This window comes from Sciurus carolinensis, chromosome 1, assembly GCF_902686445.1.
Source record: "Sciurus carolinensis chromosome 1, mSciCar1.2, whole genome shotgun sequence".
NCBI classification, from domain to species: domain Eukaryota; kingdom Metazoa; phylum Chordata; class Mammalia; order Rodentia; family Sciuridae; genus Sciurus; species Sciurus carolinensis.
In genome coordinates, this window is record NC_062213.1 from 194,223,558 (window position 1) to 194,246,066 (window position 22,509).

Genomic DNA, 22,509 nt, shown 5'->3' on the forward strand with positions numbered 1-22,509 from the left:
GCAGGAGAATCATGAGTTCAAAGCCAGCCTCAGAAATTAAGTGAGGCCCTAAGCAACTAATTTGAGACCCTGTCTCAAAATAAAATACAAAAAAGGGTTGGGGCCGGGGCTCAGTGGTTAAGGGCCTCTGAGTTTGATCCCCAGTACCAAAAAAAAAAAAAAAAAAAAAAAGATTTCAACAATACCCTTGCCACTGCCTGAATATTATGCCACTTAGAAATTTCTTCCAACAGATTAAGAAGTTCATAACTTTTAAAATCAACTTCACCAAAAAGTCTCAGGACATGGGCAAAACGCAGACAACTTCTCGGCCAGAACATAACATGTAATGGACTCTAGTCTAGTGTAAAACCTCATGAGCCCAGTCTTTACTGTCCTCAGTCCTATTGGCATTCTGGTCTTGTTAGCTTCCACCAGAAACACCCACTAAGGTCCACTTACAACAATCTAAGGCTCTTCTAGCTCACGTCACTCAGCTTTCCAAAGCTCCTCCCACAGATTCCAAAAAGTGCCAAAAATTCTGAACCACACTGTCAGGTTAGTCACAGCAACAACCCTGCTCCTGGTACCAATATGTTTTAGTCAGCTTATTTGCTGCTTTGACTAAAAAACCTGACAAGAACAATTAGAGGAGGAAAAGTCTATTTAGGGGCTCATGGTTTCAGAGGTCTCAGTTCATAGACAGCCAGCTCCATTCCTCAGGGCTCAAAGTGAGGCAGAACAATCATGGTAGAAGAGTGTGGAGGGAAGCAGCTCAGGATGATAGTCATGAAGCAGAGAGAGAGAAAGAGAGAGAGAGAGAGAGAGCTTCCACCTTCCAGATACAAAGCCACACCCCCAATGCTCACCTCCTCCAGACCACCCTACCTGCCTTCAGTTACCATCAGGGGATTAATTCACTGATTGGGTCAAGGTTCTCATAACCCAACCATTTCACCTCTGAACGTTCTCACATTCCCCCCCCCCGCCGAGCTTTGGGGGACGCCTCATGTCTAAACCATAAACAAGGGAAGGAACTCAGCAAACTGAAGTGTGGTGCTCTCCCCTGCTTCCTCTCTGAGGACTGTAGGATATCTGCTGTCATTCTGGGCCACACAGAATCCATTTCCCTTCCTAGCAATACCACAGTTTTCTTGAGAAGCAACCCTTCCCCCTTTTGGCCTGGTTTGGGTGGGATTAGTTCCACCCCTGCGTGCAGGTGGGCCCTGACTGGCACAAGCTGGAAGACACTTCTCCACCAGGATGGTGTGTCACGAGAGTGTGAAGTGGTGGGGAAGGGCACTGTGAGGACCCAGATGAACAATGACTCAGAAGGCAGAATAGAGAGATGCCAAGTTTGTTTTTCATAATACTACTTGGATTCCTGGATGCAGCCATGCCTGAAGCTCACCTCTGAACATCCTGGTTACAATTAATTCCCCTCACTGTTTGCCTTGGCTTTTCCATTACTAGGAACACAGTCTCTGAGCTCAGAACTTGGTTCAGCTAGATTTCTAAGCCCTTTACATCGTAAACCACCACACTAAGTCATTCATATTCAGTCAACTGTTTCTACCAAAGGAAAAATCTGGCAAACAAACTAAAGGTGAATTGAGAAGGTTCAGGTATGTGATAGAAGAGCCCAGCTCAATACAAGTAGTTTTCTACTTGGAATTTATAGAATTATAAGAGAATCCTGGGTGAAATTTGCCGTGATGAGACTCTGGGGTGGGATTTGCTCAGCGGCCCTGCTCCGTGCACAAAACCGTCCTTTCAGAAGGTCCTCATCAGTCTGGTCCAACAACTCTGTGACCAACAGCTCCCTGTGTCTCCCACGTGCCTGGCCCATGCTGGGGGCTGCAGGTGCAGGCTCTGTGTTCTAGGTCTGTGTAGTGACATGGTCCTCATTCACATTTTTACTGAGTCTTAACAGCAGCTCCAGGAGGTCACCATAGGGGGACACCACTGTATACACTTGCTTTCAAGGAAATGGAGCAGCAGGGAGGTAGGTGGCTTGCGGGCAGGGCCAGGCCAGGCGCCAGATCTGCTGGCTCTTCTTCAGTTCTTCTCCTAGCCACTTGGTGGCAGAAGTGGGACTAGACTGTCACCTTTTGAGACAGTTTGTTCCACTGAGGAGCCCCAGAGGGGTGGCCCCCCAAGGTCAAGGAAGTGGGACAGCCGCTGTTCCAATCAGATGTCCCTTCCCGTGACCAAAGGCCCGTCGAGAACAACGCAGAGGAGAGGTTCCCTTGGCCCGCGGTTCCGGAGGCCTGAGTCCCGAGGCAGCAACTCCACTGCTCTGGGCCCGAGTCTGGACTCAGGGCGGAGCGTCTGGCAGAGGAGAGCAGCTCGGGGACTTGGCACCAGGAAGTGGAGAATGGGTCGTGCTCCCCAGGGACAACACCGGAAGGCAGGCCCCCGAGACCCACCTCCGGCAGCCACCTGCCCCCGGAACTGCACAGTAATCCTGGCCGGTAGATTAAGCCACTGATTGGCTTGAGGCGCTCAGACCCACTCACTGCACCTCTGAAAATACCTGCATCGTCACACGCGCGCCCTCGAGGGACACCTCACATCTAACCAGAACAGCCATGTGGCGTGAGCTTCACGCAGGCCCCGGGTCTCACCTCCTTGAGGAACCCCAGCTCTGTCGCCTCTGCTCTCCACAGGAGTGGCCGCAGAGGAAGCCCAGCACACCCCGAGATCAGGGCCCAGTGCCCTCCCGGACAGCCTTTCTCACCAAGCAAGCCACGCCGGCCCCGCACGCCTCTGCCGGGCCTCTCTGAGGTACAGTTGGCACTGAGTCAGCACCCGCTATGCCCGGGGCCTTCCCTAGATGTTATCTGACCAACGGTCTTGGATTGCTGTTTATTGAGCAGCTACTGTATGCCAGGCGCTGTTCTAGGTGCTGAACAAAGCAACCCGAGTCCCAGCTGGCGGGATGAACAAACAAGGAGATGAACCAGATCCAGCGGATGCCAGGCGGTGGCGGGTGCCATGGAGAGAGACGGAGAACAGAGGCGTTTGCAGTTTTATCGAAGTCCGAGAAGGTCTCACCAAAACAATATCTCATTGTTGTCTTCGCAGTAAGTAATCCCAGGCAGCTGAGAACCAGATTCTAAACCCCGGAGAAGGAAACTGAGGTCGGGTCACTCTCAAGTCCACTCGTGCTCACCGAGCCAGCTGGACACCTGGGATCCTCGGCCAGGGCTGCCTGCCCACCACGTGCCCTCTCCCCTCTCTCCCGGGTGGGAGCAGCAGCCCGTTTGCAGATGAGGAAACCGAGGCTCCAAGAGGTGAAGCCCAGGCCCGCACGTGGCAAGGGGCTGCACCCCCCAGCTGCCTGGTGGCCGGCCCACCCTCGAGACCCCAGGCTTAAGCCCTGCGCTTGGGGAGGCTCAGTTCTCTCTGCTGGCTGGTGTCCTCTGGTGTCCTCCTCCCTGTCCCCGAGCCCCTGTGCTCTCCATCCCAAGTCCCCTGCCCCTCCCACCCTTGTTCTGCCTCCTCATTTAACTGTGTCCCTGCTGAAGCCACGTTTGCACGTGGCCTACAAAGCCAGCTTGCAGGAGGCCAGGTCGGCCAGCAGGGGAGTCTCCCCGCGCTCTCCCATCTGCAGCCTCTGGGAGTCCCCACGCCCGCTCTAATCTCCCAACACTGCAGCCTGGTGGAAAGAGGAGGCTTGGAGGAGGGAACCTGGGTGACGTCCTGGCCCTGCAGTTTTGAAAGTGACTTGTCCGGAGCTTCAGGTTCCTTATCTATGAAACAGGGTGAGTCATCCCACCATGCAGATCGGATGCTGGCAGAGGATCGGGACGAGATACAACCAGACAGCGCGCATCTAGAGGGCACTTAGCACCAGAGTTTCTCGGGCTGCGCGACGCGCCCTGGCTGGCTGACTAGTCCTGGCTGCCCTCCTGCAGTACCCAACGGAAGCAAGAGAATTGCAAATTCAAGGTCAGCCTGGGCAATTTAGCGAGGACCTGACTCCAGATGAAAAATAAAAAAGCCTAGCTCAGTGGTACAGCAGCCCTGGTTCCATCCCTAGTGTCAAGGAAAAATAAAGAAATTCATGGCACCAAATGGTCGCGTTCTGCACCAGCGGAGCCCAGCAGTAGTCTCCACTTTAAGGTAGCTACTCTTAGTATCATCCTCATTTAGCAAAGAAGGAAAAAAGCACAGAGAGGTTAAGTAACTTATCTAAGGTCACACAACAGGCATGCAGCAGAGCTGGGATCATGAGTCCAAACTGTCCATGTTCACGTTCTTTTGAACCCAAGGGTGCTTGCTCTACCACTGAGCCCCATCCCCAGCCCTACTTTGTATTTTATTTCGAGACAGGGTCTCACTTAAGTTGTTTAGCACCTCACGGTTGCTGAAGCTGGCTTGGAACTCGAGATCCTCCTGCCTCAGCCTCCCGAGCCGCTGGGATGACAGGTGTGCCCCACCACGCGCAGCTCAAGTCCTTAACCACCCTGCTAGGGTACATCGGTGGAAGCTTTGGACTGAAATGACTGCTCAGTGTCCTGTGGCAGTGGGAGCTAACCCAAGAGGGGTGCAGGGCAGCCCCATGCCGGAACCTGCGCTCACAACCATGGTACCAACTCATCAAGGGGAAGGAAACCCTGGGAATAACCTAGCCCAATATCCTCATTGGCCCCCTGGCCCTGGGAGGAACCTGACGACCAGAGAGGTCACATGACCTGGCCCCAGTCACACAGGACATTAGCGTCTGGGTTTTCTGACTCCAGAGCCCTACACCACCACTGAGTGTCACCTTGGCCTCCGGGTGCCATCAGAGAAGAAGACTTCCGGAAGTGCTGGAAGTTTCTCAACAGAAGTGGAGAGGCAACAGTGAGACCAGCCATGCGAAGACCCAGAAAGTTCTTTTTGGAGAACCCTGAGCTATTTGGAACATGCCGGGGCTGGGGCAGGAGGCTGGCTCTCATACTGCACGGTTCCACGGGCCTCTTTTCTTTTCTTCTCACTCTGCTCTCTGATGCGCGAGTCTTTCCTTATTTCTTTAGCATGCTCCTAATGTTTACTTCACCTTCTAGGTTTGGCCAGAGGTGTCACGGAGTGGTGGGGTTCTTGCCCACCGTGTGCAAGGCCCTGAGTTCAATTCCCAACGCCACAAAATAACCAAGCAATCAGTTACAATACAGGCCCAGGTCCGCCTGTTCTGGGCCTATTGGCTGCCGGGTGCGCCTGATCCAGCTGTGGCTTGTATTCAGAAGTCACTGTGTTCTGGCAGGCGGTGGGGCGGGGCGCCTTGCTCTTAAACCAGTGAGGAAGACTGTGGCTTCCCCGCCCTACCTCCCAAGTCAACGGAGCAACCCTCCAGCAAAACGTCAGGAAACCCAGGCACTGATGAGGACGCAGCCTCCCTGGGAGAGGCAGGGGCTTTCGGACCGTGTGTGGAGGGAGGGAGAAAAGGCAGGGTGTGCTCTTAGGGTGCTGGAGAACATTCCAGAAAGGAAAACAGGGTTTGAGTCTTCCTCTCGTCTCATTTGCCCTCTCCAGGTCCCTGCCACCTCAGTGTCCCAGGAATCCAAGATCAGGGCCCCTCACTTGGAAATCAACAGCCCAGGCAGATGGACAAGGGTCTGCGGGGGTAAAATCAGCAAGGCAGAGCAGGTGACATGGGACACAGGAATCAAGAGGGACCGAGAGGCCTCCACAGTCACCGTTCCCTGCCTGAGGCTGGACCTGAGTGGACAGCTCCATCTCCTCGCTACTGCTCCCTGGGGGATGAAGGGAGGCCCAGTCCTATGGCGTTGGCCACCTGGCGTGGGGACAGTGAGGTCAACCCCATGAGGAGCCCGCGTTCCTGAGGCCAGTGTCACTGGCCTGGCCCTGTCCTCTCCTCGGGCTTGCTGGGCTGGGAGAGAGGGTCAGGCTGGTCCACCGCAAGGCAACACACCAGACAACTGGACCCTGAGGAGCGAGCTCCCAGGTTAAGGAGCAGGACACCAAGGACACAAGAGAAGCCTCTGGAACCAGGCGCCTGAGAACAGACGGACTGAGAATTCTAAATAAGCCTTGGGAACACACGAAGGGAAGAAGAAAGGTATTAGCAACAAGAACTGACCACGAGAACTTAACACAGAGGAAATATTTACATGAACAAGCGATTGAAATAGCCAACACAGTGGGTAGAATAAATTATAGAGCGGATCCAGGTGCTGCCCAAGGACACAGGCAACCTCAACAAGGAAAGTCGGGGCAACTCTTCCCAGAGAGAAGCAGAGAGCCGACAAGGCTTCAGAAACAGAAAAAGAAGGAAGGGTTTAAAAAGCATCAGTTCAAACGCCTGTATTAATTTGAGATGGATCATCAACCTAATTCTAGAAGCCAGGTGCAGGGGCACACGCCTATAATCCCAGCGACTCGGGAGGCTGAAGCAGGAGAATCACAAGTTCAAGGTCAGACTCAGCAACTCAGGGAGACCTTGTCTGAAAATAAATTAAAAAGGACTGGGAATGCTGAGGACATGGCTCAGTGGTAAAGCCCCAACTGGGTTCAATCCCAGTGTTGGGGGGAAAACAACCTTTCATTGAAAGATATCACTAAGAAACTGAACAGAGCCAGATGCGGTGCCACAGGCCTGAAATCCCAGCTGCCTGGGAGGCTGAGGCAGGAGGATCTCAGGTTCAAAGCCGGCCTCAGCAATAGCCAGGCTCTAAGGAACTCAGTGAGACCCTGTCTTTAAACAAAAAAATACAAAATAGGACTGGGGATGTGGTTCAGTGGTTGAGTGTCCCTGCGTCCTACAAAAAAAGAGAAAGAAAGAAAGAAGGAAATTGAATAGAAAGAAGTACAAAAAAAGAAGTACAAAAAAAGAGAAAGAAAGAAAGAAGGAAATTGAATAGAAAAGAAATATAATGGTATAAAAATAGTACCAGTATAGTGCCAGTTCATACAGCTGACAAAGACAGAGAACTTGTATCCAGTAAATAAACAACTCCCTAAAGTTGGCAACGAAATGATTAACAATCCTCTTCCCCAGTGAGCAGACAGAACGCCAAAAAGAAAATATGCAAATGACCAATAAGCTCATGGAAAGGCGCTCAACATCATTACTCACGTGGTAAATAGCAACTGAACCCATTTTTTCTATTTTTTTATTTTTTGTTGTAGATGGACAATACCTTTATTTAATTTATTTATTTTTATGTGGTGTTCAGGATCAAATCCAGTGCCTCACATGGACTAGGCAAGCGCTCTGCCACCAAGCCACAAGCCCAGCCCCAAATGAACCCATTTCACACCCACAGGAATGACGAAGACCAGGTCCGAATGACGGACGAAACCAGACATTTATGAGAATGTAGAAAATTTCAGAAGTACCACGTAGATTGGTCCTGGGAGTGGACAAGAGTATCAACACTTTGGAAGAGAGTCTGGTAGGTTCTCAGGAAGTGGACTCTTAAACACACATCACAATCCACCCAGCACTTCCACTCTTAAGTATTTGCTCAAAAAATGTGTGTGTGTGTGTGTGTGTGTGTGTGTGTGTGTGTGTGTGCGCACAAAAAGATTTATACATAAGTGTTCAAGGGTGTTTTCTTTGTGATACTCCAAACTGGAAAGTTTAAGTGTCCACGGCAGATGAATGGTACCCTGAGATATGAAGCAGGACTTGGCACTGAGGAGGCTGGGCTCGGATGCCGCCATAGAGATAGAGTCAGAACATGAGGAGCTGGGCAGAGGGCAAAGCTCAGTGGTAGAGCGTGTGCGGAGCGTGTGTATGCTGGGCTTGCTCCCGGAACAGATTTTAAAAAAGAGACAGGATAAATGAAAGAATCTGGGCATGAGAGTGTATGCCATGTGATTTCGTTCACATGAAACTCTAGAAAAGATGGGTCTAACCTATGGCAAAGGAGTCAGCGTGATGTGCCTTCAGGAGGCAGGAAAGAGGCGGGAGGCAGCTTGCTGGGTGGTGGAAATGATTTTTAAAAATCTTGCTTGGGAATCAGAGTTATGAGATAATGTACTTTTGTCAAAATGCATTCAATTGAACATGTCAGATCTGTGGATTTTCCTGTGTGGAATCACATCTCCACCAAAACCAGAAAAAGAGGCAAGTATAAGTGCCAACGCTGAGAAAATAGGAGGTCCCGGAAAAGACCAGAAATCAAGAGGGGAGCTATTTGAAGACACAGTGAAGGTGACCTTAGAACTACAGAAAGATGAGACAACAAAATACACCAGGCAGGACAAATAAGGAAAACCCCCACTCAGACATATCCCAGTGACTACCAAAAGATAACCAGACCATTCTGACAGTCTGGACAAAACAGATCACTTACAAAAGGAATACACATCAAACTGAATCGACCCAGGTACCAGAGGGGAAAGAAATGTTGAACTGGGAATTTTATAGCCAGCTAAACTGTCATCCAAACTGTACAGGACAGTAAAAGTCACACCATTCAAGGGCTCAGATTTGCACAAAATAACAACTGTGCTCACAAACACAGCTTTTTTTTTTTTTTTGTAGGCAATATTTAAGTAATAGCAACAAAATCCGCAGCTGGTACTGAAGAATCTACAGACTGAGTAAAGTTTAATTTTTTGTTTTTAAAACAAGCTTTGGGTCTAACTAATAAACACAAGTATGCATTTGTCTAACCCTGTTTCCTGTGCTTCTCCCTAGTCGTGGAGATCTACTCACAGAAAAGAGCGAAAACAGATGCTGCACCTTCCTTTAACACGTCAGGACCAAACATCTGGGTACATGTGCTGTGATATCACGGGGGCTGCAGGGCACGCCGGTGAAGAGCTGGAGGCTAGAGGAGGAGGAGATTTGAGCGTAGAGGAAATATATTTTGACCTTGCAGGAAAAAGTCACAGGGGCTGGGGAGATAGTTCAGTTGCCAGAGTGCTTGCCTTGCAAGCACAAGGCCCTGGGTTCAATCCCCAGCACCACAAAAAAAAAAAAAAAAAAAAAAAAAAAAAAAGTCACAGATAATTTTCTGAAAGTAATAAAACTTCAGAGTGAAACAGAAAAATTGAAATAAAAGCATACACAAACACACCTTCTTTGCAGGAATATTCAAAACATTTTAAAATTTGATCACATACCAGGCCATAAAGGAAGCCTCAGATTTCAAATAACAGGTTTGCATAGAGTCCACATTCTGAGACCAGATTGTTAGAAGTTAGAAGTTAAGTTTTGCAAAGGGCAAGTAATTACTCATATCCTTAGAAATGACAAACATCCTAAGTAATTCATGGATCAAAGCAAAGTCATAGTAGAAATTTTAAATTACTTAGAACTGAATGATAATAAAAACACTACATATCAAATATTGTGTAATACCGCAAAGAAAGGCTCAAGGTTAATGAGGTAAGTGTCAGGCTTAGGAAGTTAGGCGGGGTGGGGTGGGGACCAAAGAAAATAGAGAGATTATAAAGAGCAGAAATCAAAAAGCAGAATGAAAAACGACTCAGTTGAGAAGATCAAAGTCACAAGTTGGTATCTTTAAAAGGTCAATAAACCTGTGGCAAGATTAAAAGAGAGAGAGGAGACACTTTATTGTGGAAAAGAGGAACACAGTGAAAAAATGCTATAAACAACCTTATGCTAATAAATTATAAAGATTAAATGAATATATGCCTAAAAACATAACTTACCAAAACTGACTCAAGAAGACATAAAGAACCTGAATAAAGAAATTGAAACAGTAGTTAAAAATCTTTCCACAAAGAAAACAGGCTAAAGCAATTTTATAAGTAAATTCTATCAGACTTCAAGAAACACATTATCTCAGTTTTACCCAAACATTTTCAAAGGACAGTAAACAAAAAATCACCATCTAAGTCTAAGAGGCCGTTATAAATGCAATACCAAAGCCAGAAGATTATAAATTGATGTAACCATTCTAGATAAGATATTATGAGAACATACCAAATATGTGCATAATTGCAGTTTAGGTTTATCCCAGGAATGCAGAGTGCAAGGTTTAATATTGGAAAGTCTATTATGTAATTAGCCACATTAACAGATTAAAAGAGAAAAACTAAACACCTCAAGATGCTTTTTAAAAGCATTTTAAAAAGCATTTAATATATTTACATACAAATTTTTTTAGAAAGCTCTCATTATGAATAAAAGAGAGCTTCCAGTCTCCCACATCCAAAAGGGGAACATTAGGACATTCCCTGCAAAACGAAATAAGGCAAAAATATTTAGTCCCAGTTGGGTGCAGTGATGCACGCCTGTGATCCCAATGGCTCGGGAGGCTGAGGCAGGAGGATCCTGAGTTCAAAGTCAGCCTCAGCAATTTAGCAAGGCCCTAAACAACTCAGTGAGACCCTGTCTCTAAATAAAATACAAAATAGGGTTAGGGATGTGGCTCAGTGGTCAAGCACCCCTGAGTTCAATCCCAGTACCAAAAACCAAACCAAAACAAAACAAAAAAACCTTAGTCCCACCATTTCATTTAACATTGTACACATGCAAAAAGGTAAAGGTTAAAAGAATAAAGATTTTTTAAAAATGAAAACTAACATTAATTGCAACTGATCACCTAGAGTCTACACCCAAGAATTGGAAATAGTTTAGAAAATTAGTTTGATAAGCTCAAAATTAAGAAGTCAATTGCATTTTTATATATTTATAAAAACAAAAGAAAAAACGGTTGTATACATGGAAAAAATCAAATTGGATCCCTGCCTTATACCATACACAAAATCAACAAGGCATGGCTCAAGGTCTACATGTGAAAAACAAAACATTACAACATTTACTGGGGGGCCGGGCGCTTGCCTGGGTTCAATCCTTACCACTGATTAAAACTAAGAATACAAAACAAAGTCGTGCTATCCATCTACAACTACAAAAAATTTTTTTTTTCTTTTTTGGGTGCTGGGGATCAATCCCAGGGCCTTGTGCTTGCAAGGCAAGTACTCTACCAACTGAGCTATCTCCCCAGCTCCCAAAAAATTTTTTAAAAAGAACATTTATTGGAAACTATGGGTGAACAGCTCCCTGACCTTGAAGTAAGGAAGGCAAACTTCCTTAAAGAAGACTTAGAAAGCACTGATTATTAAACAAAAATGTGCTAAATGAGACTACATTAGATTTTAGACTTTTAGCTTACCCGAAACATAATGACTCAGAACTATAAAGAACTCTTACAAAGCAATAAGCAACAGATTTGGGAAAAGAAAACAAAAAAGAAAACAAAAGGACAAACAGAAAAATGGGCCAAAACGCATTTTAAAAGAGGGCTTGCACACACTCATCCACACTTGTTCACCCTCAGAGGTGACCAGGAGCCACATCTCCTGTCTACAGTGAGAAAGCACTACACTCATTTGACTGGGAAAATGTAAGCAGTCTGACAACGTGTGCTGCAGAAGACACAGAAACAGAATGTCGTGTGCATTCCTGGTAGGAGTGTTCACTGGCAAGATTGTTCTGGAAAATGATTTGGTCTTATCTTGGAACACTGAACAAACTTTCACATATCTTATGACCCAACAGTTCCACTCCCAGGTACATATTACGAGAAAATTCCTATGGTCAAGTATGAGGAAGTATGTGCATGGATGTTTATAAGCACCTTTTTCACACTTCCAAAAAATCTGAAAGCCAATGCCACCAAGAAGATAATAAATAAATGGAGGTGGAACTCAGTGGTAGAGCACTTGCCTAGGATGCATAAAGCACTGGGTTCTATCCCCAGCACTGGAAAAAACAAAAAAGAAGTATAGAATAGTATCCAGTAGAATATTATACAGTGATAAAGAAATGAATTACATAAACCTAACTAAAGAGGCGAAAGGCCTCTACAATGAAAACTGTAAAAGAAAGAAATTGAAGAAGACACTAGAAGATGGAAAGACCTCCCATGTTCATGGATAAGTAGAACTAATATTTAAAATCGTTATATTACCAAAAGCAATGTACAGATTCAATGCAATCCCCACTACAATACCAATGACATTCTTCACAGAACTGAAAATAAAAATCTTAAATTTTATGTGGAGAAACAAAAGACCCAGAATAGTCAAATCAATTCAGAGCAGAGAGCAATGCTGGAGTATCACTAATTTCAAATTATACTACAGAGCTATAGTCACTAAACCTGCATGGCACTGGCATAAAAACAGACACATAAACCAATGGAACAGAATAGAAGACACAGACAACCTGCACAGCTACAGTCATCTGATTCTTGCTTGACAAGGGTGTCAAAAAACAATATACATCAGAGAAAAGACAGCCTGTTCAACAAGTGGAAATTCAACATTACAAAACAAATAACCCCAATCAGTAAGGGAACTGAATGGACACTTCTCAAAAGAAGAAGCACAAAAAGCCAAAAATTATGGGAAAAATCTCAAGGTCTTGAGCCACAGGAGGATGCAAATCAAAGCTACGCCAAGACCCCATTGTATTTCCGTTAGAATGGAAAGCATCAAGAATCCAAATAGCAGTAAGTGCTGGCAAAGACTCGGGAAAAGGGCACTCCTGGATACGTGGGTGGAAATGTAAATTAGCGTCACCCCTATGGAAATCAGCATGGAGCTTCCTCAAAAAGCTAAAAATGGATCTCCTCTCTGCTGCAACTAGACCTCTCTTGCCAAAGAATTGGCCTATTTTAGAGAGACGCACCCCCAGATCTGTTGCAGCACAATTCACGATAGCGAAGCTATGGAATCAGCCGAGGAGACTGTCTACAGACGAAGGCATGAGGAAAACGAGGTGCAGGGACACAGTGGCCCTTCGCTCAGCCATAGAGAGTGAAATTGTCACTTGCGGAGAAATGGATGGAACCGGAGACTGTAATTTTGAGCAAAATAAATCAGACTCAGAAAAAAGTATTGTATATTTCCTCTCATGTGTGGAAGCAAGAAGAAGAAGTAGGTCATTTACAGAAGGGGTTCCGTGACATTAGAAGGGAGACTAGCAGGGTAGAGGAAGTGGCTTGGGGACAGAAGGGGGCAGGCAGGGGAAGTACTGGGGAGTAAAATTGAACAAATTAGATTGTGGGATTTGGAGTTTTGCTTTTTGAGTGCCAGGAGTTGAACCCAGGGGAGCTCCACCACTGAGTTATATCCCCAGCCCCTTTTTATTAATTTTTTTTATTTTGAGGCAGAGCCTCACTAAGTTGCTGAGGTTGGCCTTAAACTAATCCCTGCCTCAGCCTCCAGAGGTGCTGGTATTACAGGCATGTGTCACCATGCCTGGACAAATTATCTTTACATGTATGCACGAACATGCCACAAAGAAACTTCTGCATAACTGCTGTGCACCGATAAAAAAAGAAATTTAAAAATTTAAATATGAATGACAGATCCATGCAATAATATGGATAAATCTCAGAAATAGGAGACTGAGTGAAATAAAAAAAGCAAGTCCAGGAGCTTATGTGGGGCATGATGCCCTTTTATAACACTGGTATATACTTTAAATATATATATAAAATCTTAAATACTAATCAAAAAAGGCAAAGGGAGTGAGAAGCCCCTTATATACAATATCTTTCTATATATTGTATTAATACTAGTAAGGGGCAAAAATTTAAAAGACACTAATCGAAAAAGGCAAGAGAATGAGAAACCCCAAATATATACATACATTGCTCTATATATGACACTAACGCTAATCAGAAATATGAATCAAAAGAGAAGCATACTAAGCCAAACAGCCCCTCTCTACCTGGAGTGGGTGGGAGCGGCAGACCCCGCGGCCCTTCCCGCACAAACTGCTCTTAAGGGGCCATCCGGCAGAGGGGAGGTGCCACCTGCACGGGCAGGTCCTACCCACCTTTCTGACATCACCTGGCCCCGCCCTGCCCTGTGCCTCCTCCTCTGCCCCGGGTTTTGTGCTGGCTGTTCCCCTGCCTGGAACACTCTTCCTGGGACCTTTGCTTGGCTTCCTCCTTCTCTATCTCTGGCTCCAAGGCCACCTCCTCAGAGTCCCTACCCACACCAGGAGAAGGAGCCCCACCGTGCCAGGCCACTGCTGTTCCACAGCCCCTGTCTCCTTCCAGCGTCCATCACGGCCTGAAACAACCCCGCCACCCGTCTTGGTCCTTCCCAGGACAAGAGGCGCCAGGCATCCAGGACCTCGGGTGCTCACGGCTGCCTCCCTGGCACCTGCACTACACCTGCCTCCCCATGAGGCTCAAGAAGGATGTGTTGAGGGGAAACGAGGGAACGTCGCTCCAGGGGACAGCCTTTGGGACCACCGTGCCCAGGGCTGAGGTCGATGGCCTTCCCGCTTTCCTTCTTGCTGTGGGTTTGGGTGGGTCTGTGGGTTGGGCACCCCCTGCCCTGTACCAAAAGCCCTTGAGGGCCTGCTGATGTGAGCTCAGCACCTGACCAGAGATGTGTGTCGAGGGATGAACCAAGGTCCTCCCGTCCCCCTCCTTCCTTCCCTCTCCTGACTGTCCCCCATTGCTCGCCACCCTCATGGGTACCAAGATGCGGGCACCCAGGCAAGCTGCCAAGAGAGGCCACCAGCAGGGATCTCCTGGGACAGGGGTGCCTCCCTCTCCCCCGTCCCTGGGGAGCCACTCCAGGCAGTGACAGGACAAAGCCCAAGGCAAACCTCTGTCATCTGGGGCCGGGTCCCACAAAGCCAAGGAGCCAGGCCTGTTCCCCACAGCCTGCCCTTGGCGGTTGGAGTGTGTCACAGGACCAGGAGGTTGGCAGGCCTCCTCCGAGTCAGAGGCCGCGCACAGCAGAGCTCTGCTTGGCCAGGGGCCACCGGGAAACACTTGATTATTCAAATCATGCAGCTACTAGAGGAAAGGATGCTTCCTCCAAGACGGGAAGTGGGCCGGCGGGCCAGCCGGGAGCTGGTAATGAAGGAGGAAATTTCAGAGCCAAGTTCTCGCTCCAGCCATCACCCGGAGACTCCCCACCCCAGGAAGACTCTGGAAGCCTGCGATAGACACACAGGAGGGTCAGGCGTGAAGCCAGAGCCCTGGACGGAGGCTGGGCCTGATCCCCGGCTAAGGCTTCTGAGTGAGCTGTAGTCTCGGCCAGGCTAATTGCTCTGGCCTCCCCCTGACCCTGGTCCTGGAGACACCAGGACTGCCCCGCTGTGCCCCCACCTCGCTCCCCACCTCGCTCCCCACCCTACCCTTCCCCTGAATCACACGGGGCCAGATAAACTCCGGGCTCCAGTTCAGAGGCCCTGGCCTCCATGATTCCCTGGAGTGTCATGCAGCCCATTCCTGCTATTTGCTGTCCTCCTGCTGTCCCCCACCCCCGACACACACACACCAAGTCTGGATCCGGGAGAAACAACAGGTTCAAGAAGAGTTTATCCATCTGGCCTGCAGAGATGTATCTAATATTTATTAAGTGATTATGAGCCCAGACTCTGGAACCACGCTGCCCAGGTTCAATTCTGGATTAACCACTTGTGAGCTAGCTACATGACCTGGGACGTGTCCCTTCCCTTCCTCAGGGTATCTCTTCACCTGCAAAAGCAGGGAATCTGGTTGGGCATGTCCTGTAATTCCAGCAATTTGAGAGGCTGAAGCAGGAGGATCTCAGTTCGAGGGCCAGCCTCAGCAACTTAACAAGGCTCTAAGCAAATTAGTGAGGCTACTGGGGATGTGACTCAGTGGCTAAATGTCCCTGGCTTCAATTTCTGGTACCAAAAAAGAAAAGGAAAAAACAAATGGGTTCCAGTACCCACCTTCCGGGAGGTTCAAAGGACCACATGAGAATGGACACAGAACACTGATTTAGCTGGCCACACTGTCCATGGGGCTCCAGTAAATGACAATTCTATTACCACTATATTAAGGCTTAAGGAGGAGCCGGGCCTGAACCTCTGGACCAGAGTCCCCCAAGGCAGAGGTGTCCTCTCAACCAGAGCCAACCCGGGAGGCAGGGAAGAAAACGCCAAGGCTCTGATCTCAAATCCCAGAGCCGCCACCACTGACCCTGGGACCCTGGGCAACCCTGCTGACCTTGTCTCTGCCTCTGTACGAGACGGATCACACAGTGTCCCTGGGAGCTGGGCAGACCTTCCCCACCTTGGAGGGGAGGTAGACCCAGTGCTGTGGTCCTTGAATGCCACGGAATTGAGCAGACACATGCCCCAAGCTGGGTAGGCGTCAGGTTGGTTTCCCTTCCTGGAAACTGTCTGAGCCCAGCGTCAAGGGGTCCAAGATACAGGGGAGGCCCTGGAGGAGAGGGAGAGACTCAGCTCCACCCCATGGATGCACGGTGTGCCTGTGCACCCTCACATCAGCCTGCCTGCCAAGGACAGGCCCAGCGAGGTGCCAGGAAACTGCCCAGCAGGGAGGTCCATGGGTCGTTTTGAGAGGTGGCAACATGGCCAGGTGCCATGGTCTGGTGGCCTGGTGCACACCCCAGATCCGCCAGTGACGAACCATTCCCTGGGCAATTGAGCACACTGCCAAGCCCGGTTCCCCGTCGTGAGCAGGAACAATGACAACGGCACCTACCTCCAAGGGCTGATGTGAGGTTCAGGGAGTGACCGCATCTAACACACGTGGGCCGCTCAGGGCCGCCCTCTCTGGAGGCTCCGGCTGGCTCGCTCCAGCAGTTGGGTCGGGTCTCCCCCCTGCTGGCTCCCACGCAGGGCTCAATCACTGCCTGCTCTGCAGATGACGGTCACAAGACCTACCATGCGCTCCAAGCTGGACGGGCATGCTATATTCTCAGAGACGTGTCCCAGTTCCGGCAACATGACCACCTGACTTGCCTCCGAATGTTGCTGTGCGTTCTGCCCCTCAGGTGCAGGGCGGGGCCCCGTGACGGGAATAGGGTGGTGGGGAGTGGCTTCTGATTTGGGCTACTTGAAACATGAGTGTCCTGCGAGGTGTTGAAATATTTGCAACTTGTTACAGACTGTGACCACAAAGGACCTCTCAGAGAGTCAAGTGCAAGGAACCGATGTCTAAGTATGTGTGATATTTAAAACAAATATATATTGACATATCGATATCAATCACTCCTCTTCCTCGTGGAATTATTATTTGACACATGAGGAAACTGAGGCACCCAGGTCAAACAGCTCTGAGTCCCCGTGAGATGTCACTGTGCCAGCGCCATTCAACCAATGTGTTGGACGTGCCTGCTCTGCACCAAGGGACAGGCCTGTGAGGACGTAGCACATGACAGCCATGACTATCATTATTAGGAAATACAGTTGTCTGAGACGGGGGCAGGGGGACCTCTGCAAACAAAATGGACCAAAGGAGGAGCCAGAGATGTGACATGGGAGACCAAAGGCCTGAGCTGCCAGCAGGAACCTGTCGCCCAGCAAGCTGGCTTGTCCTGCCACCAAGCACGAATAGTCATTTAAGAGCTGATGCCTCTGGTGGTGAGGGGAAGACACCAGTGGAGGCTGGGGAGGGTGGCCAGGGCATCAAAGCTGGGGGACAGCTGGGCCTGTTGGTGTCCCAGCAGCTCAGGAGGCTGAGGAGGAGGATCACGAGTTCAAAGCCAGCCTCAGCAACTTAGTGAAGCCCTAAGCCACTGAGTGAGACCCTGTGTCAAGATAAAACATAAAAAGGGCTGGGGCTCAGTGGTTAAGTGCCCCGGGTTCAGTGTGTGCGTGTGTGTGTGTGTGTGAGAGAGAGAGAGATACACATCACCCTGTTACACACTGGAACCCAGGCCTCCAGGAAGCTGAGCTGGACGGCATGTGGATGGTCACATTACACACGGCTCAAGATTTCCCAGCAAGATCTAGGAAAAACAGCCATGATGCCAAGTGGTCACGCAGGCAGGGAGTGGACACCGCAGGGGAGGGAACAGCAGGTACCAAAGCAGAGACACCCTGAGGGGAAGTCCCTGGGCCCGGGCCCTGACCTGGTTCTGCCATCAATTTGCCTCCAGCACGGCCTTGCCTGCTGAGGCTCAGCTTCCCCTCTCGCACGGTGAAGATGACACTCAGGTGACTGAGGATTCGGTGAGCTCACAAACCAGAAATGGCTCTGGAAACTGAAAAGTACCGTCGTAGCCTGGAAACGGAGGTTGGGAGCATGTGAAGTGCCAGTCAGGGTCGCACGGGTCCATCTGGGACACAAACCCTCCTCAGCAGAGTCAGCTCTCCAGGGTTCCCACCCAGCCCGGGCTCCCCTGGCGATCTTCTCAGCAAGGCTCAGGGAACGGGCAGGACAGTTGATCCTCAGGCTGCACCCTCCCTCTCTGAACTCCAATTTTCTAATCTGCAATAACAGAGGTGCCGTTTGCAGTCTGCCCCCGCAGAGATGGGGAAGGCTTCGGCTGGGGTGCTGCTCAGCGGTAGGGCCACGCTTAGCCAAGGTCCTGCCAATGGGAGGGTGCTTTCCACCAGCAAAGGAATGTCCCCATCACGAAAGAGAAATGGTAACGGTGACAAAAGACAGCACACGTGCAGCCTGGCTCTCCTCCGCCCTGGCCCGGGAGGCCAGCAGGGCCTGGCTTGGAGCTGGACAGATGTGGATTCAAACCTCAGCGCCACCACCTACCACCTGGGGGAGCTCAGGCGATAGACTTGAGTCATTTGAAACCCTGGGCTTTCCGGAGGACTGGCGGTGACTGCACCGGCTAGCCAGGCGTCGGGGCCTAAGGACGCTGCTCCACGCGGTACCATTATTATTTCTACCACTGATACTACGAATGGGGGAGGGGCGCTCACACTCTTCTCAGGAGGACCTGCAACCAGCCCCTTCCTGTCTCTCTCCTTAAACCCAGGCAGTGACCAGACCCAGAAACCGGCCTCCACCTGAGTGAGGGCCCAGCTGTGCATACTGCCACCAGAGGCTCCCACGGGGACAGAGGTGGGTTCCAGCAGAGTCCAGCACAGGGTCCCGCTACTCTTCAGGCAAGGGAAAGAAGACTGAGGGGCACCGTGCCACTGAGCTGCTGGCCACCTGGGCCTGTCCCTTCCTCACTCCACACACTCACCACGTCTCATCTGGTGCTGGATGCCCTGCATCCTATGTGCCAGGTCTAATTAGTGGCCAGCGGCTGCCTGGAGGAGCACACCATATTTAAGAGAACTTTGGAGGGAGAGCAATGGTCGGTTAGTGATGTCTGACGTGGGTGTGGGCAGGGAAGTGGCCACTACGTGCGCCAGCTATTTGCCACCCATGAACTAGAAGAGTCCAAAGGCCTTACCTCACAAGAGCAAGGGCTGTCTGGCAGGATACTCCACAGCCAGAGCGGGGCAGGGGACTTGCCCAAGGCCACACAGCTTGAGATGGCGGGACTGGGATTGAAACCGGGCTCTCTGGTACCTAAGGACACTTCCCTGCCTTCTGGACAAGGAGCGGGAGTCCAGGCTGAGACTCAGTGTCAGGGAGAAAAGATGCTGCTGCCCAACCAGGAGCCTATGCTTGATCCTCTTCCTCTGAGGACCCCATCCCCAGGTCAAAAACCACACAGACAGATGGTTCAACGGAAAACAAATGTATGCAGCAGAGTCTCGCCAGGCATTCTAGCCAAAAGTAGAAAGTGGAATTCAGACCCTCATCCACCTGGGCAGGTGGGCATGAGATCTATATGGGTCTGGCCTCCACCTCCCAGCTGCGTGACCTTGAGAAGTTACTCGACTTCTCTGAGCTTCTGTTTTCTCCTTTGTCAAATGGGGAGAACAACAGGTTAAACACAATACCGTCATTCAAAGTAATTAGCTCAGCTTCTGGCACAGGGTAATCCCTTAAATGTTAACTATCAGGACAGATCAAGGGGGAAAACAACAATCAAAGAAAAACAGTGTTTTCACAAAAATTACTCTGAGGAGGTGCCGGCGGGAACAAGCTGTTGTGAGAATCGTTTTCTTGGACACCTTGAGGGGCTCACTGAGAGAAAGCGCGAATCAGTGAAATAAATAGGGAACTGTTTCGAAATAAATAGGGAATTGGCTCTTCTAGGAAGAGAGCCGATGTCACTCACAAGGTGTGGAGGCAGCGGCTCAGTGGGTGGACTGGCCATGGTGGGGGCTCCCACTGCCCGGCTCACGGAGTTGGCGCCTCGGTTTCCTCCTCTGTTAAGGGGCCATTCCAGCCCCGAGGTGCGGGGCAGACTCAGCACCAAGGCCGCGGCTTCAGGCGAGGTCATCAGCCATGCCAGTCGTGCCAACCTCAGAGGTTGGAGACTATGGACTTTTAGTGGGAGGGACAGTTAATGAGGCGGAGAAAACAGCAGCGAGGGCTCAGGAGTGGAGGAGGGGGAGAGGGACTCAGAGGCCGCTGGTGGCTGGTGGCCCAGGAGCATGTGATTAACTCCTGTGTATTAAGAGCAGGTCGGTCACAGGGGGGTCGGGGGAAGGAGGAAGGAGCCAGTGTCAGAAAGACGAAGGCTGGGCGAGCCCTGGACTCCGGGTGCGGCCTGGGAGCCGAGCGTGCCCACCCTGCCGCCGGATGGACAAGGCGAAGGTGCGCAGAGACGCAGGAGCTGGGGCTGGGGGCGTGGCCAGCAGAGGAGCACGTGCCTTAGCACGCAGGCTCCGGGCCCCAGTTCCATCGCCAGCGTGGCAAAAAAGTCACAAGGTCGAGTCTTACAAAGGAAGCGACTGGCCTTGGCTACGTACACAGCTCCGTAAGGCCCGTAAAACGCGGGCTGAGCTCGGTCCAGTACTGTGCGCATCCGGCCAGGTGAAGCGCATTCGCCCAAGTCACGAACTCACAGCCTGAGCAGGAACCATCTCGCAAAGGAGCCACCGTGGAAGGCAAGGGCTGGTGCAGGGGGCTCGGGGCTTGGGCTCCCCCACGGGGCCTCCGAGGTCTTGCTCTCCAGAAATAACCTCCCAGCTCCCCTCTCCTCCCTTCCCGGGGCCAGCGCGGCGGACAGGGGCACCTGGAGAGGAATTGGAACGCAGCGGTCCACCCTGTGAGCCTCCATCCCCTCACCTGCAGAACAGCAGAGGGTGGAGGTCGGTGTCACTCCAGGGACCCAGCATGAATGGAAATGCTACTTGCCACAGAGCAGGCGGGAGGACCAGGAGACCCAGGGTCACTCAGGCTCCCTGGCTCATCTCATGCCCCTCAGCAAAGAGCTTCCCCTCCAGAGCTCCCGAATTTAACCATCAGGCCTCTCCCGCCGTCCTCCAGCTCAGACAAGGCCATCCTGAGCTGCACTGTGACACCAGGTGCCTGCCTGTCCTCACAGACACCGGCAAAGGGGATGGCACAGAGGGCCTGGGACAGAGTGTAAGATCGTGTGTCCCATCTGTGGCCTGTGGGCACACCAATGTGCAGGCTGTGGCCAGGCCTGGGTGGGGTGGCAGAGATGAGGGAGCGCCTTCCCCCAGGGCTGTGCAGTCTTTAGAAACAAGCTCTCAGGACCCCCAGCGTGGTGGACCCAGCTTGTGAGCATGGACTGTCCTGTCCCCTCCTGACCTCTAGAGCCTCAGACTCTTGCCAGCTTCGGAGGCAGGAGCTTTCTCCCCTCCCCCATCAGCCAACGTCTTTCAGAGATGCTGCCAGGCCACAGAAGTGGGACTGGTGTCTCGTGTCCTCCCGTGTCTCTACCCCAAGCCCCCCAATGGGGGATCAGTCCTTATCCGGTCATTCTAAAGCTATTCATGGCCTTACGGCATTCAGCCCAGAGGACGAAGGCTTCCAGTGCTGTTGGGGAGGCAGGAGGGACTGGGGTGCAGCTGGCCGGTGGCGGAGGACAGGCTACTGAACAGCTGCCACTCAGCTCTGGCCATGGTGGTCAGGCAGGGACAGAGCCCAAAATGGCCACATCTTCTGATCTTTCAAGAGAAGCCAGAAACCCATGGTTTTATGTAAAGTGAAACCGCCTGTTTAACAATACCAGGAACTAAATTGAAGTTTTAAAATCACCTAGGAGTCAACAGTCCCCCACCCCTCGTGGCCTGGGGAGGGCAATTTGTGACTGACCTACCATGACCTCGCACACAGTAGGCCACAAGTACCTGAGGCCCGATGGACTCAAATAGACCCATCTCCGCCCTCCTGCTTTCAGATATCTCGGTTTACAGATGAGGAAACTGAGGCCCAGAGAGGGAATGTGACTCACTCATGGTCACACAGCGTGTATCAACAGCTCAAGGATTTAAACTCTGCTCTCCTGAGCTTAAGATCTTCTTCTACCAACCCGTTCAGCTGCGTCCTGCCTTGGGTTGGGAAGGTCATGGAGCATATAGCCAGATGGCTTCTGCTGCACCCTGCTCTCAGCGGCTGGGCGCCCCTGGCCAGGTCCCTCTCCTCTCTGGGCCTCGGTCTCCTTGGTCAGGGATGCCAGCTGATAGCACCAATTTCTGAAGCCAGCGATGAAATGTGAAGCATCTCTGAGGTCTCCTCTCCCGCCAGTTCTCTGCGGCCTCAGATGAATATAAAATAGTAATAATAATAATAAGGGGAGGGCGAGTCCGCCCCAGCCAGGAAAGAACACTACAATTTTTAGTGAAACCTGAGGTTACTGGAATTCAGTAAGCACGGTGGTTACACTCGGGCAGTTCAACCACCGTCCTACAGTTAAACACAAACACATCTGGTTTAACTTCTTCCTCTCCTCCTCCCCCACCCCTGCCCTCATCTCGAATTTTACCCCTTCATCCGAGAAGCCAAA

General features: G+C 50.6%; 1 protein-coding gene across 5 annotated transcripts in view; it reads right to left on the reverse strand.

Annotated features, from left to right (window-relative positions):
* Alpl (alkaline phosphatase, biomineralization associated) overlaps positions 1 to 22,509 on the reverse strand; it is a 55,838-nt gene that overhangs the window by 29,982 nt on the left and 3,347 nt on the right. Inside the window, exons 1-3 of one of the 5 annotated variants that reach the window (XM_047518353.1) lie at positions 16,425 to 16,707; positions 9,616 to 9,644; positions 8,654 to 8,768 (exon numbers count right to left, since the gene is read on the reverse strand). The exons of 1 other annotated variant lie outside the window; for it this stretch is intronic. The gene's annotated coding sequence lies outside the window, so the exon portion shown is untranslated. Of the gene's footprint in view, positions 1 to 8,653; positions 8,769 to 9,615; positions 9,645 to 16,424; positions 16,708 to 19,866; positions 20,001 to 22,509 lie in introns of those variants that run through there. 3 more of the 5 variants (XM_047518358.1, XM_047518381.1, XM_047518366.1) reach the window with 3 other exon arrangements.